Source organism: Triturus cristatus, chromosome 6, assembly GCF_964204655.1.
Source record: "Triturus cristatus chromosome 6, aTriCri1.1, whole genome shotgun sequence".
Classification (NCBI taxonomy): domain Eukaryota; kingdom Metazoa; phylum Chordata; class Amphibia; order Caudata; family Salamandridae; genus Triturus; species Triturus cristatus.
The window spans coordinates 1,350,712,472-1,350,725,312 of record NC_140589.1 but is presented as its reverse complement, the minus strand read 5'-3'; the positions used below and the strand labels follow the sequence as shown (position 1 = coordinate 1,350,725,312).

Below are 12,841 nucleotides of genomic sequence, written 5' to 3'. Positions count from 1 at the left end.
AGATGTGCCACAATACCCCACCCCTACTGGATCTCCAGACCCATGGGATGATTATAACAATCCGGACATCCCAGATGTCCCACAGGATGACCTTTACCCATCTAGGCCATCCCCACCTGAAGATTCCTTGGGTTTTCACCATTTGTTACAACGGGCGGCACACTACCACGGGGTGGAGTTACATACTGACCCAGTGGAGGAGGATTTTCTCCTAGACACCTTTGACGATGCACATAGGTCTACTGCCATTCTACCTATGTTAAAGGGCGTAATTAAACATGCCCCTGAGGTTTTTAAAGACCCAGTCAGGGCCAGGGTCCTAAACCCTCGTATAGAGAAGAAATACAAAGCCGCCCCCACAGACCCTTCTTACATTAAAGGCCCTGCACCATTGGATTCCCTAGTGGTATCTACAGCTAGGAAGCGCTCAAATTCTCAGGCGTCAGACGAAGCACCCCCACCTGACAAAGAGTCCAAGCTCCTAGACGCGTCAGGGAAGCGCACTGCGTCACAAGCTGCCAATATATGGCGTATCGCCAATACGCAAGCACTGTTGGCCCGATACGACAGGGCACATTATGATGAGCTAGAGACCATCATGCACCATCTCCCTGAAAAGTACAAGACTAGGGCTAATGAACTGATTCAAGAAGGAAAAACAATAACTAATACCTCGATACGCTGTGCCCTAGATACAGCAGATACAGCCTCCAGGGCCATAAACACCAGTGCCCTTCTCCGTCGCCATGCCTGGCTCAGAGTTTCAGGGTTTAAACCGGAGGTACAAGCCTCTATATTAAACCACCCATTTGACCAAGATCATCTATTTGGCCCCAAAGTAGACGAAGCCCTCGAAAAGATGAAAAAAGATACAGACACGGCAAAATCCATGGGAGCCCTGCAGTCACATACTCCCAGGCGCTCCTTTCGCCGCTCTTCCTTTCGGGGCACGGGCAGAGGCTACTCCTCGGATAGTGTATCCACGTCCTACAAATCCCCTCCTCAATCTACCTTCACAAAGGGTTATCAAAGAGGCGGATACAGAGGAAATATTAATAAGGGCAGAGGCAAGACAAATACTGCCCGCTCTGCCACACCTCCTGCCCAATGACTTTCCCCCGCTCCCTCCAGACCATTCCACTCCGGTCGGGGGCAGACTACAACATTTCCTTCACGTCTGGGAGACAATCACCTCAGACAGATGGGTGACACAAATTATTCAGTCAGGGTATTGCCAAGAATTAACATCTACCCCCCAAACATTCCACCCAGGCACCGCCCTATGTCTCAAGAACATACTGCGCTACTAACACAAGAGGTGATCTCCCTCCTGCAAAAAGGAGCAATAGAGCAGGTCCCCATAAATCAACAAAATGTATGGGTCTACTCCCTGTACTTTCTGATTCCAAAGACGGACGAGACTCTACGACCTATCTAGTTTAGAGGTCTAGATCTCAGACCTCTAAACACCTACATACATTCAGACCATTTTCACATGGTAACCCTTCAACAGGTTCTTCCACTCCTCTCCCAGAACGATGTTCTCACCACTCTGGATTTGAAAGACGCATACTTTCACATCCCAGTACACCAGTCTCACAGAAAGTACCTCAGATTTGTGGTGGACGGATAACACTACCAGTTCAAGGTGCTCCCGTTCGGGGTAACAACAGCACCAAGGGTTTTCACCAAGTGCCTGGCAGTAGTGGCTGCACACCTCAGAAGACAGCACATTCACGTCTTCCCATATCTGGACGATTGGCTGATAAAAGCCACGTCCTACCAACAATGTGTGCAACATACCGCCGCTACGGTCCAACTACTTCACCAGCTAGGTTTCACGGTGAACCATCAAAAATCCCACCTGGTACCATCACACACGAAACAATATCTCGGAGCCACCATAGACACCTCAAAAGCCATAGCCTATCCCAATCCTGCCAGGATTGCAAAAATACAGGCTCTGCGTCAAAAATTCCTATGTCAACACTCTCTCCCAGCAAGAGTGTTTATGCAGCTCATAGGGATGATGGCCTCTTGCATCTTTATAGTGCCCCATGCAAGACTCCAAATGCGTCCACTCCAAGAGTGCTTAGCGCGTCAGTGGAACCAGGCCCATGGACAACTGACAGCTCTGGTGTTGGTAGACGGTCGCACCCATCGCTCTCTGCAGTGGTGGAACACCACAAACCTTTCCAGAGGTCGACCGTTCCTGGACCCGGTCCCACAAATAATCCTAACAGCAGATGCATCGCTCTCCGGCTGGGGAGCTCATCTGTTACATCTCACAGCACAAGGCACATGGACGCTGCAACAGAAGTTACTCCACATCAACCATCTGGAGTTACTGGCGATCTTCCTCGCCCTAAAATCCTTCCAGACGCAGATTTCAGGCAAGGCAGTCCTCATTCGCACAGACAACATGACTGCCATGTACTACATTCAAAAACAGGGGGGCACACACTCTCCACAGCTCTCTCAGTTAGCACAGAGCATATGGAGATGGGCAATTACACAAAAGATTTTTCTCCTAGCCCAACACGTCCCAGGAGTCCAAAACACCGTGGCAGATCTGCTCAGCAGACAGACACAGCAGATCCACGAGTGGGAACTTCACCCACAAGTTCTTCACCCGTTCTTTCAGAAGTGGGGGCATCCACACCTAGACCTATTCGCCATCCACGAAAACAAAAAATGCCCAAGCTTCGCCGCCAGATATCCACACCCATTGTCCAAAGGCAATGCGATATGGATGAACTGGTCAAACAAATTTGCATATGCTTTTGCACCTCTCCCACTAATTCCATTAGTGGTGCTAAAGCTACGACAGCATTCCCTAACTCTGATCTAGTAGCTCCAACATGGGCCAGACAACCGTGGTACACCACACTGCTGGAACTCTCAGTAGTACCACACCAAAAGCTACACCTCTCACCATGCCTCCTAACCCAGAACCATGGAGAGATCAGGCACCCGGACCCAGCTCAGCTCAACCTTGCGATCTGGCTCCTGAGGTCCTAGAATTCGGATACCTTAACCTTCCCCCTGATTGCATGAACATTATCAGGGAAGCTAGACGCCCTACTACTAGAGCGTGCTATGCAGAAAAGTGGAAAAGATTTGTTGTTTACTGCCACAACAACACAATCAATCCTTTAAATGTATCCATACAGCACATTATATGTTATTTACTCCATTTACAAACGTGTAACCTAGCATATACTTCCATTCGGTTACACCTCGCTGCAATTGCTGCTTATTTACAGAACAGGCAGCACCTCTCACTTTTCAAAGTGCCTGCCATCAAAGCCTTTATGGAAGGCCTCAAAAGAGTAATTCCACCCAGAGTACCACCCTCACCTGTTTGGAACTTGAATATAGTCCTCACACGGTTAATGGGAAACCCTTTCGAACCATTACATAAATACGAGCTGCAATTTCTCACATGGAAAACAGCTTTTCTGGTGGCCATCACTTCCCTCGGAAGGGTTAGTGAAATACAAGCACTCACTATACAGGAACATTTTCTCCAGATGCATCAGAACAAGGTTGTACTCCGCACGAACCCCAAATTTCTACCCAAAGTAATTTCTCCATTCCATCTAAACCAGTCGGTAGAATTACCAGTCTTTTTCCCGCAACCCCAAACAGTTGCGGAAAGGGCTTTACACACACTGGATGTTAAAAGGGCTTTACTTTACTACATCCAAAGGACACAACCTTTCAGGAAACCAAACAGCTATTTGTCTCCTTCTCCCCACCACACAAAGGCAACCCTATTTCTAAATCAGGGATAGCTAGGTGGATTGTAAAATGCATACAGATTTGCTACCACAAAGCAAAACGAACGCTATCTGTTCCCCCTAAAGCCCACTCTACAAGGAAGATAGGGGCTTCTATGGCTTTCCTAGGGAACATACCACTAGATGACATCTGCAAAGCAGCGACATGGTCAACACCGCACACCTTAAAAAAACATTACTGTGTAGATGTGCAAACCAAGCAACAAGCTAGTGTGGGCCAAGCTGTACTAAAAACACTGTTTCAAACAACTGCAACGGATGCCGGTGGTCGCCGCTAGGGTTGGGTACTGCTATATAATCTATGCACAGTGTATAATCTGCAGCTCATATGCCTCGAACGGAATATGCTACTTACCAGTATGCATCTGTTCTTGGCATGTAGAGCTGCAGATCTATACACGCCCACCCGCCTCCCCGGCTACCTGTATCCGTTCCAGTCTTATCTTATTTAGATACAATACACATGAGTTTCTTTACTGTTACTACTACGCTCCATCTTTCCCTGCTGGCGAAAAACAATCTGAGGATGGAGCCGAAGCCCATGCGCAATACGAACCAGAGGGGGAGTAACCGAACTTGTGACTTCCAAAGACTTTCCAAGAGGAAAAACAAACTGCAAACATCCGGGCCCAACACCAGATGGCGAGCTATGCACAGTGTATAGATCTGCAGCTCTACATGCCAAGAACAGATGCATACTGGTAAGTAGCATATTCCTTGCTAAGAGCGCTGTTCTGATGGCCTCTGTACATCTAATGTCAGTTCCTTGAGACAAAGCAGACCGAATAATCTGTAGAATCCAATGAGCTGGTCTGTTTCCAGGAACAAATGGGAAATTGGAAACTTTTCACATATATATTGCATTTTCTTCATAGGAAAGAACAGTCTCCCTGTGGTTTTGCCATTTTGCTTTTGTGCTCTTTGAAGACGGGGGCGCTGTCAGCACCTTCCTATAATCACTGCACCATTTACAAGTTGTTCAATAAGGTGTGAGTTTAGATCTCCTCGTAGAGAATGCATATGTTTGTAAATAATAACAAAGTTGTTACTGTGCATCTTCCTCCAATTTATTTGTATTTTCCCTGATATCTTTGAAATTCTTTATATACTTTTCCCGCTCTGCTGCACAAACTTTCTGAGCATATGCATTCTGTATACATATGCATAAAAAAGACACAACTCATTCCTTTGTTAATCTATGCATTATTGGTGAATGGTTCAAAATATGATCTATTTCTAAGTCTGACTAATGCTTGTAACAACTTTGTGAACCAGATCAGCGAAGAAATGGGAGATCATTTTAATGCTCCTTCACAATGATTGGTTGTGTTGTACGGCAGAGCACCTTCATGCAATACTCATTCTTGTTGAATCTATGATCTATTTGTTCTGTTAATTGAAATCTGAGGAATTTTTTTTTTTTTTTTTTTTTGGAAAACCTTTATTGAGACATGGTACATAGCCGTGTCAGGCTGCCATAGGCTCCTAATACAATGAGTTGCTCCAACGAGCTCTACTGAACCGGTCCAGTATCTCTCACACAGCCATTGAGCCGACATCCCTGAGGACCGGCGGCGTTGCAATTCTACCTCAAGCAGACCAGACCGAATCATTACCGATGCGTGAAACACGTATTCGCCCCCAGCCTGCACAGTAGCCTAACTTCCCCGCATGGCCAACCTGCCGCTAGTGTGATCAGACCTCTGAGGTTTCGTGAACCATATCTCAACACCCAACCCCCCCCCCGTCCGCCACCATGCCACTGTCTCCTCCTTTATTGTTTCTACATGCACACGCTGTCGCAAACCCAGGCACTGAACTCCAACCAGACACTGCGCTCCTTGCTTCCAGGCCATTCCAATCCTGCCGTTCTCGTTTCCGTCCCGCAAGCACACTGCTGAGAAGCACACGCTGCAGACAGAGGACACCCCAGCCCCCCTCCCGCAACCCGGCCACCGTCACCAACGGTTCACTGACATGCACACCGCAATAGAGTCCTATTCTTGTTGCACTCCGCCCACCTCCCCACTGCACGCCCCCGGGGCTTCGCGCTGTGTCTCCTCCTGACCAGCCTCCTCAGGGGCTCCGGCTGTCATGTATGTTTTATACAGCGCCCAGAAGTTCTTGGGGCGAATCCTAGGGGGTAACAGTTCGCTGTACGTTTCCGCCTGCGTACTGCAATACAGCATATCGCTAACCCATCGTTTCTTAGTAGGAAGCGGCCCTCTCATCCAGCAGGCCGCCACGACGCGTCGCGCGATCAATAACGCTATGTCCGTCAGGCGCCTCAGCGCCCGCGGAAGAGGCCTGGAGTAGCCCAACAATGCCAGGGCCGGATCAGGGGGGATCTCTTTTTCCAAGATCTGGCTCAACTCCCGGAACACCGCCGTCCAAAACCGGGCAACTCCTGGGCAAAGCCAGGCCATGTGTAGGAAGTCAGCCACGGGAACATGGCAACGCTCGCAATCCGCCGTGGGGCGCAACCCGTACCTATGCAGCCTTTCCGGGGTGTAGTAGACCCGCTGCAAAAACTTAAAGTGTATTAATCGATGTCGACCATTCAAGGAAATCTTTTTGGTGCTAGAGCAGCAGTACTTCCACATCTCATCCGAAATGTCCATTTCAAGATCCGTCTGCCAGGCTCGCCGCGCTGCAGAACACTGGTGCTCCCTTTGCTGGTCACCTAGTTTTTTGAGGGTCGAGACCATTTTGGTCGGCGCCGCAGTTTTAATGACATAGGAAAGCTCCGGGATTTCGGGGGGTTCCTCACCAGAAGGCCCCAAAAGAGTCAGCAACGCTCCCCGTACCCTGTGAAATTGAAAGCGCTGGAGTAACGTGATCCCCGGCTGAGTCGAGGCCACACTCTCCAGCGTCTTGGCCCCTCCATCCTGAAACAGGTCCGCCATCCTGACGATTCCCAACTCACCCAGTGCCCGTTTCACCCCCGCTTCCCTCAGAGGGGGGAGCCAAACCGCCCACTCCACCGGCATCAACGGAGAGTATAAAAGGTCACGGTCTTGCCTTCTCATAATCGTGTGCCACGCATGGTTAGTAGTTCCGAGCGAGTCCAATAGACCCACCCTACGATCCATGGGTAGAAAGACCGTCGCTGGGAGTGGGAGCGGAGCCGCAAACAAGCGTTCCAGCAACACATGCGGAACGTCAGGTTCGGCGTGTATCCACGTATGCAAATGGGACGCCTGCGCCACTCTGTAGTAGCTCTCCAGATCCGGAGCACCAAGCCCCCCCATCTCGTATGGCAGTGTAAGCACTTTCCATTGGACTCTAGGTTGTTTACCACCCCAGGCCAGTCGGGTAAGGGTCTGTGTCAGCTGCGCAAAGAAAGACCTGGGGAGCACTATAGGGATGTTGTTAAAGAGGAACAGAAATTGCGGTAGGACGATCATTTTCATGATGGCAATCCTGCCCATCAGCGACAAAGGGAGCTTGTTCCACTCTTCTACCTCGTCTACAAGTTTTGAATAAGCTACCCCATAGTTTTCCCTCAGCAAGACCTCCGGGTCCCTATGCAGCCGAATTCCCAGGTAGCGGATTGAGTCCGTTGTCCACTGCAAAGGGTATTCCATAGGGAATTGCAATGTAGCCGGATTCAACGGGAACGCTAGCGATTTATTCCAGTTGACCCTGAGGCCCGACAGCGCCCCAAACCGGACCACCTCCCGCAAGATGGAAGCGAGATTCTCCTCCGGGTCTCGGACGTACAGCAGTGTATCGTCCGCGTAGGTAGAAATACCGATCTTATAGGAGGGAAAGTTGATTCCCTCAAATCTGTGGTATTCTCTTATTGCGCACGCTAAAGGTTCCGCCACTAGCGCGTAGAGGAGCGGGGAGAGAGGGCAGCCCTGCCTGGTCCCCCTAGTGATTGCAAACGGCTCCGTGACTCGGTCGCCGAGGCGCAGCCGGGCAGTGGGCCCGAAATACAAAGCACCAAGCATCTGCAGAAAAGGCTCTCCCAGCCCAAGCTTCCTCAGCACCCGCACCATAAACGGCCATTCCACAGAGTCAAACGCTTTCTCCATATCTAGGAAAAGCGCTATGGCCTTACTCTCTGGGCGCACATGCTGCATGACTCCAAGGACCGTGCGGATATTGTACGTAAGATTCCTGGATGGAACAAATCCTGCCTGCTCCGGCGCCACGAGCTCCGGCACCAGAAGCGCCAAACGCGTGGCCAGCACCTTTGCATATATCTTAGCATCGACATTAATCAGGGAGAGAGGCCTATAGGAGCCGCACAAGTTGGAAGGCTTCCCAGGTTTTAGAATTGTGACAAGCAGGGCCTCCCGCATCGTGTCAGGCATGCAGCCTTCAAGACATATGTCGTCGAAAAGAGCCATGAGGTGCGGGAGGAGCTGGTCCTGGAAGGCCTTATAAAAGGCCACCGTCAGCCCGTCCGCTCCCGGGGCAGTGCCAGCTCTCATTCCTCCCAGAGCCTCCAAGATCTCATCCTTTTGTATGGGCAGCGCCAGGAATTCCCGCCGCGAGTTGGACAAAAACGGCATTTTGATGTAGCTGAGGTAGTCGTCTATCTCCTCTTCCATGTTAGAGGACCGAGATTTATACAGTCCCGCATAATAGGCCCTGAATTCTTCTGAAATCCCCGCCTCATCTGTGATCACATCGCCCGAGGCTGTGACGAGTTCGTCTATTACCAGGGGTCGCCTAGAGCTACGGAGTATCCCCGCAAGTAAGGATCCCGGTCGCTCGCCCTCCCCATAAGTGCGAGCCGTGGCGTACTTCCCCATATGTTGCACCTCACGGTCCGCCTCACTGTTGAACTCAGTGACCAGATTCTGCAGCCTCGCAGCCACCTCGGGGTCTGCCGAAGCCCCCTGATGCTCCTCCAGCTGCGCAATCTGCATCTCCAGGGCCCCAAGTCGCCGCCGGATGGATTTAAGCACGCCCGAATGCTTAGTCATTGCAACTCCGCGAATATAAGCCTTGAACGAATCCCACACCGTTTGGAAGCTCTGGACCGAGCCTGCGTTCACCTCAAAGTACGAGTCTATTTCGTCCGCCAGTTCCCCCCGGAACACGTCATCCAGCAGTGAGTAAGGAGGCAGCCGCCACGTGAACGGCGGCACTCGTCTGTGCGGGGTAGCCAGTACGAGCAGAAGAGGGGAGTGGTCCGACAGTGTGCGCGGCAGCACCTCGCAGTCCTTGACGCACGCGAGCAGTATCCGCGACACCAACCAATAGTCTATTCTTGTATGTACATCGTGGAATGCCGAATAATGCGTGAATCCCCCTTTGCCAGGGTGGCGATGTCGCCAGATGTCTAGCATGTCCAGCCTGATTAATTCTGCCTTCATATGTTGGGCGGCGGTCGCCGGGCGGCGAGCTGGCCCCGAGGAGCGGTCTAGCTCTGAATTGAATGTGAAGTTAAAGTCACCACCCCATACCATGCCAGTGTGCACGTGCAGCCTACATTGTGCCGCCAGTGTGTCATAGAACTCAGGGGAGTCGTAATTGGGGCCGTACACATTGACTACGATCAAGTCATGGCCCTTACCAGTGCACCTCGCTATTAAGTACCGCCCGTCCGGGTCGGAGGTCAGCGACGTCAACCGCAAGTTCGATCGTGGGTTTACCCAAGTAACCACCCCTCTGGAATGTGATGTAAAGCCTGCCGCCGCGCTTGTGCCCACTAGCCCCTTCGCCGCTAACAGTCTACTTGTAAGAGGAAGGTGAGTCTCCTGAAGCATTGCCAGATCAATGTGGTGCCGGTGGAGATAATTTAAAACTTTCCTGAGTTTGCGATGATCGTTCAGCCCCCGGACATTCCACGTCAGTGCTCTAATGGCCCCCTCTCCGGTGTCCCCCTTCCGTTCACCTATTCCAGTCATCCGGGCAGAAACATACAGCAACCACCGCTGCGCACAGGCCAAGTAGGAGTCCCCTCCCACCACTCGATTCCAGTAAGTCTGAAACAGCCATACAACAGTAAGTCTAAAAGCTTGCCACTCAACAGACAGTGCGGATCACAGGCCCCAACGGCAGAACTTCCCCCTAACTTCCCAGCCCGCCACCCACAGCCGACCACCCCCAACCTGGCCAGACAGATCCCCAATCCCACCCCCCTCCCTACCCCGCAACAAACATACAAAACCCTCCCCGAACCAGCCCTCAGAGGGCTCACGAAAGCTATCAGCACTGGGGCAGGGACTTCCGATGAACAGCTACCCTAAAACTCTCAACTGTCCACCATATGGCCGTGCCCCCACTTCCAAGCCCCCAGTCTCAGTGCAGCTCGAGTCATTATCGTCTCCCCACCATTAGTGCAAGGGGGGGACCCCAACACTCCCATCAGCAGAAAGCCACCCCTCCCATCTAAACTTGCAAGGCACCCTCCCAACACCCCCAAGTTGCCATCTAGGCCATGACCCATTTGTCTCGTAGACCGGCCCGTGCAATGAGGTCCAGGCGCCACACCAACCAGAGTCCCGTAGATATTAAGTCCGCAGGGTTATCCTGCCCTTGCCCAGACCATGAAAAGGGTCCTGACCCCGCCTCCCCTCCAAGTCCAGGGCCGCAGTACCCGGGCCTTTCCCCAAATACATCAGAAAGTTCTCACCCAGCCACAGCCTCAGAGACCTCTAGGGTGGTCGTCGTCTCCTGCATAACAACAATGTTCCAGCCGCTGCGATACCGCCAGGGAAGCGGCTACCTCCACGACAGGGCAACGGCCCTCCACGAGGAGACAGAGCGTATCAAACGGCCATCGCCAGCGATCTAGTCTTGCTCCTCCAGGCCAGATGCGTCCGCCCGGGCAGCCGCGCCGTCCTGCTGCCCTCGCCGTTGCTCCTTCGACCACTCCTTCAGAGATCGCTGCAGCTCCCTCGGGTCCGTGAAGAAGTGCGAGTGCCCCTGCCTGTTGATGCGGAGCCTCGCCGGGTATAACATGGCATAGTCTAGGCCCAAGTCACGGAGTTGCTTTTTGTAGGGTGCGAACTGCCTGCGCTCCTCTTGAACCTTCGCCGTGAAGTCGGGATAGATGGAGATGTCCATCCCTTCGTATTGCAGTTTCCCCTTTTCCCTCGCCACTCGCAGGGCTGTGTCTCTATCTCTATAATTCAGTAGTTTTGCTATTATGGGTCTTGCAGGCGCACCAGGCTTGGGGCGAGGGCCCAACGAACGATGGGCTCTCTCGACAACAAACATCGGGGAGAACACGTCCTCTCCCAGCAATGCCCGCAGCAATTTTTCCACAAAAAGTTCCATTCGCCCGGTGTGCGTCGATTCCGCCACGCCGGTGATGCGGACGTTTGACCTCCTCGAACGGGCCTCCAAATCTTCGGACTTGTCCTGAATGACCTGTAACAGCTTACTGAATTGCCTGCGGTCCGAGTCCCACGTCGTCTGCGCCTCCTCCACCTGCGTTATTCTCTGTTCGGACAAATCCAGCCGCTCAGCATTCTTATCCACTCGTTCCGACATGCGGTCCATGCGGTATGTGAGCGCATCGAGCTTGGTGTCTATCGCGGTCAGACTGCCCTGCAGCCCTTTTTCCATTGCCGCCAGCACTGCCTTGATGTCGGCGCACATAGAGTTCTCCGCAGCCGCTCCATCTGGAGGCCGCGCCGGTGGTGCTTCGTCGGGCCCCTTCGGCTTGCGGGGGTCAAAAGACAGTTTGGGCTGGGATTTATCGCTTTTGCCCATGGCGACGCTGAGGGTCAGCGGCCGCTGCACGCCCGTCTCTCCGGGGCAAAGTCCCGATCCTGGGGGGACCGCACTGCGGGGTACCCCCACCACGACTCGCAGATGTCCGGGGCGCCGACCACCCTGTGTCGCAGTTCCGCACTCTGGTCTCTCCCCAGCTACAGCCCCATCCTGTTTACAGAGTCATATATCTGCCTGCGCCACTCCCAGTTTCCGGCCGCCGCCTCAGGCCCGAGTGAGAGTGAGGCGCTCCCCGCTCGAACCAGTGAGACCACTCTCCTCCACGTGTTCCGTCGCTATCCGGGACAGGGAGGGCGCCCCAGGGGCCACTGCTGGTGATTGCTACTCACGTTGGCTATACTCCGGAGGTCCGCGGCGGCAGGCCGTTCTGCTCCGCACGACAGCCCCAGTGGCCCCTCCAGCACCCGCAGCCAGGTCACAGCACCAGACACGCAGTCTATTCCTCCGGGTCGCCGCCGTCACTCACCGGACCGTCCACGGCCCAGACGTCGGACTCCCACCAGGCAGAGGGAAGCAGAGGAGGGCGCCACCGCAGCAAGTCACAGATCTTCAGCTAGGGAGAACGAACGGCGATCCCTCCAAGTTCTCCGCAGGCCTGGGTCAGCTCCGATGGCGCAGGGGGGTGGGGGTGGGGGGGCGCCAAGTCCGCAAGTGCCCACCCGGGCGCAGCACCAGTGCGCTCCCCTGTCGCTTCCCGTCTCGAGGGTGGCCCCACGGCCAACGCTGCTCCCCAGGTCAGCCAGAGGGGGGGGGGCAATCCACACCAGTACGCCCGTCACCCCCGCCGTCCGAGTCAAAGGTGTCACGGGGGGGCCTCCGGGCCCGAACCCCAGGGGCGACTAGGGTCTCACACGGCGTGGGCAGCCGCTTCTGCCAGGGGGTCCGGGAGTCCAGGTAGCAATCCAGCTAGGGGGGGGGGGGGACACCGCATCCGCCTCCCCGTGCCCCATGTAGGTTCACAGCCCTCCGCTTGTGCGTCCGGCGCGTCCGTCTCCGCCTCTCCGCCGACTCCCGAGGTCTCAGCTGCCGGACCAGGACGGTCGGGTCCTCGCCCTGCCAGTCGGCCGCACGTCGCGCGACGCACGTTGGGGAGAGCCACAGGACAGCCCGGGGATCACGGCCCAGTCCGCTCCCCCGCTCAACGTCCGTCGGTGTCAGCTCTCCGAGTCTCGCTCGCTGCCGCCGGGCCTCCGGGGCGACTTAGCCCAGTGTCGGGGGGAACCCCCCAGCCAATTCTCCGGTCAGTGCCGCTGCTCAGGATCCTATGGACGGATATTTAGGGGCTTAGAGCGGGAGCTCCGCGTTTACGCGTCCGCCATGGCCGCCGGCTAGCAAAA

The 12,841-nt window shown here is 53.9% G+C and overlaps 1 protein-coding gene across 1 annotated transcript in view; it reads left to right on the top strand.

Annotated features, from left to right (window-relative positions):
- The window catches only part of LOC146821407 (uncharacterized), a 1,203,178-nt gene that overhangs the window by 102,587 nt on the left and 1,087,750 nt on the right, over positions 1-12,841 (top strand). The gene's annotated exons all lie outside the window — the stretch shown is intronic.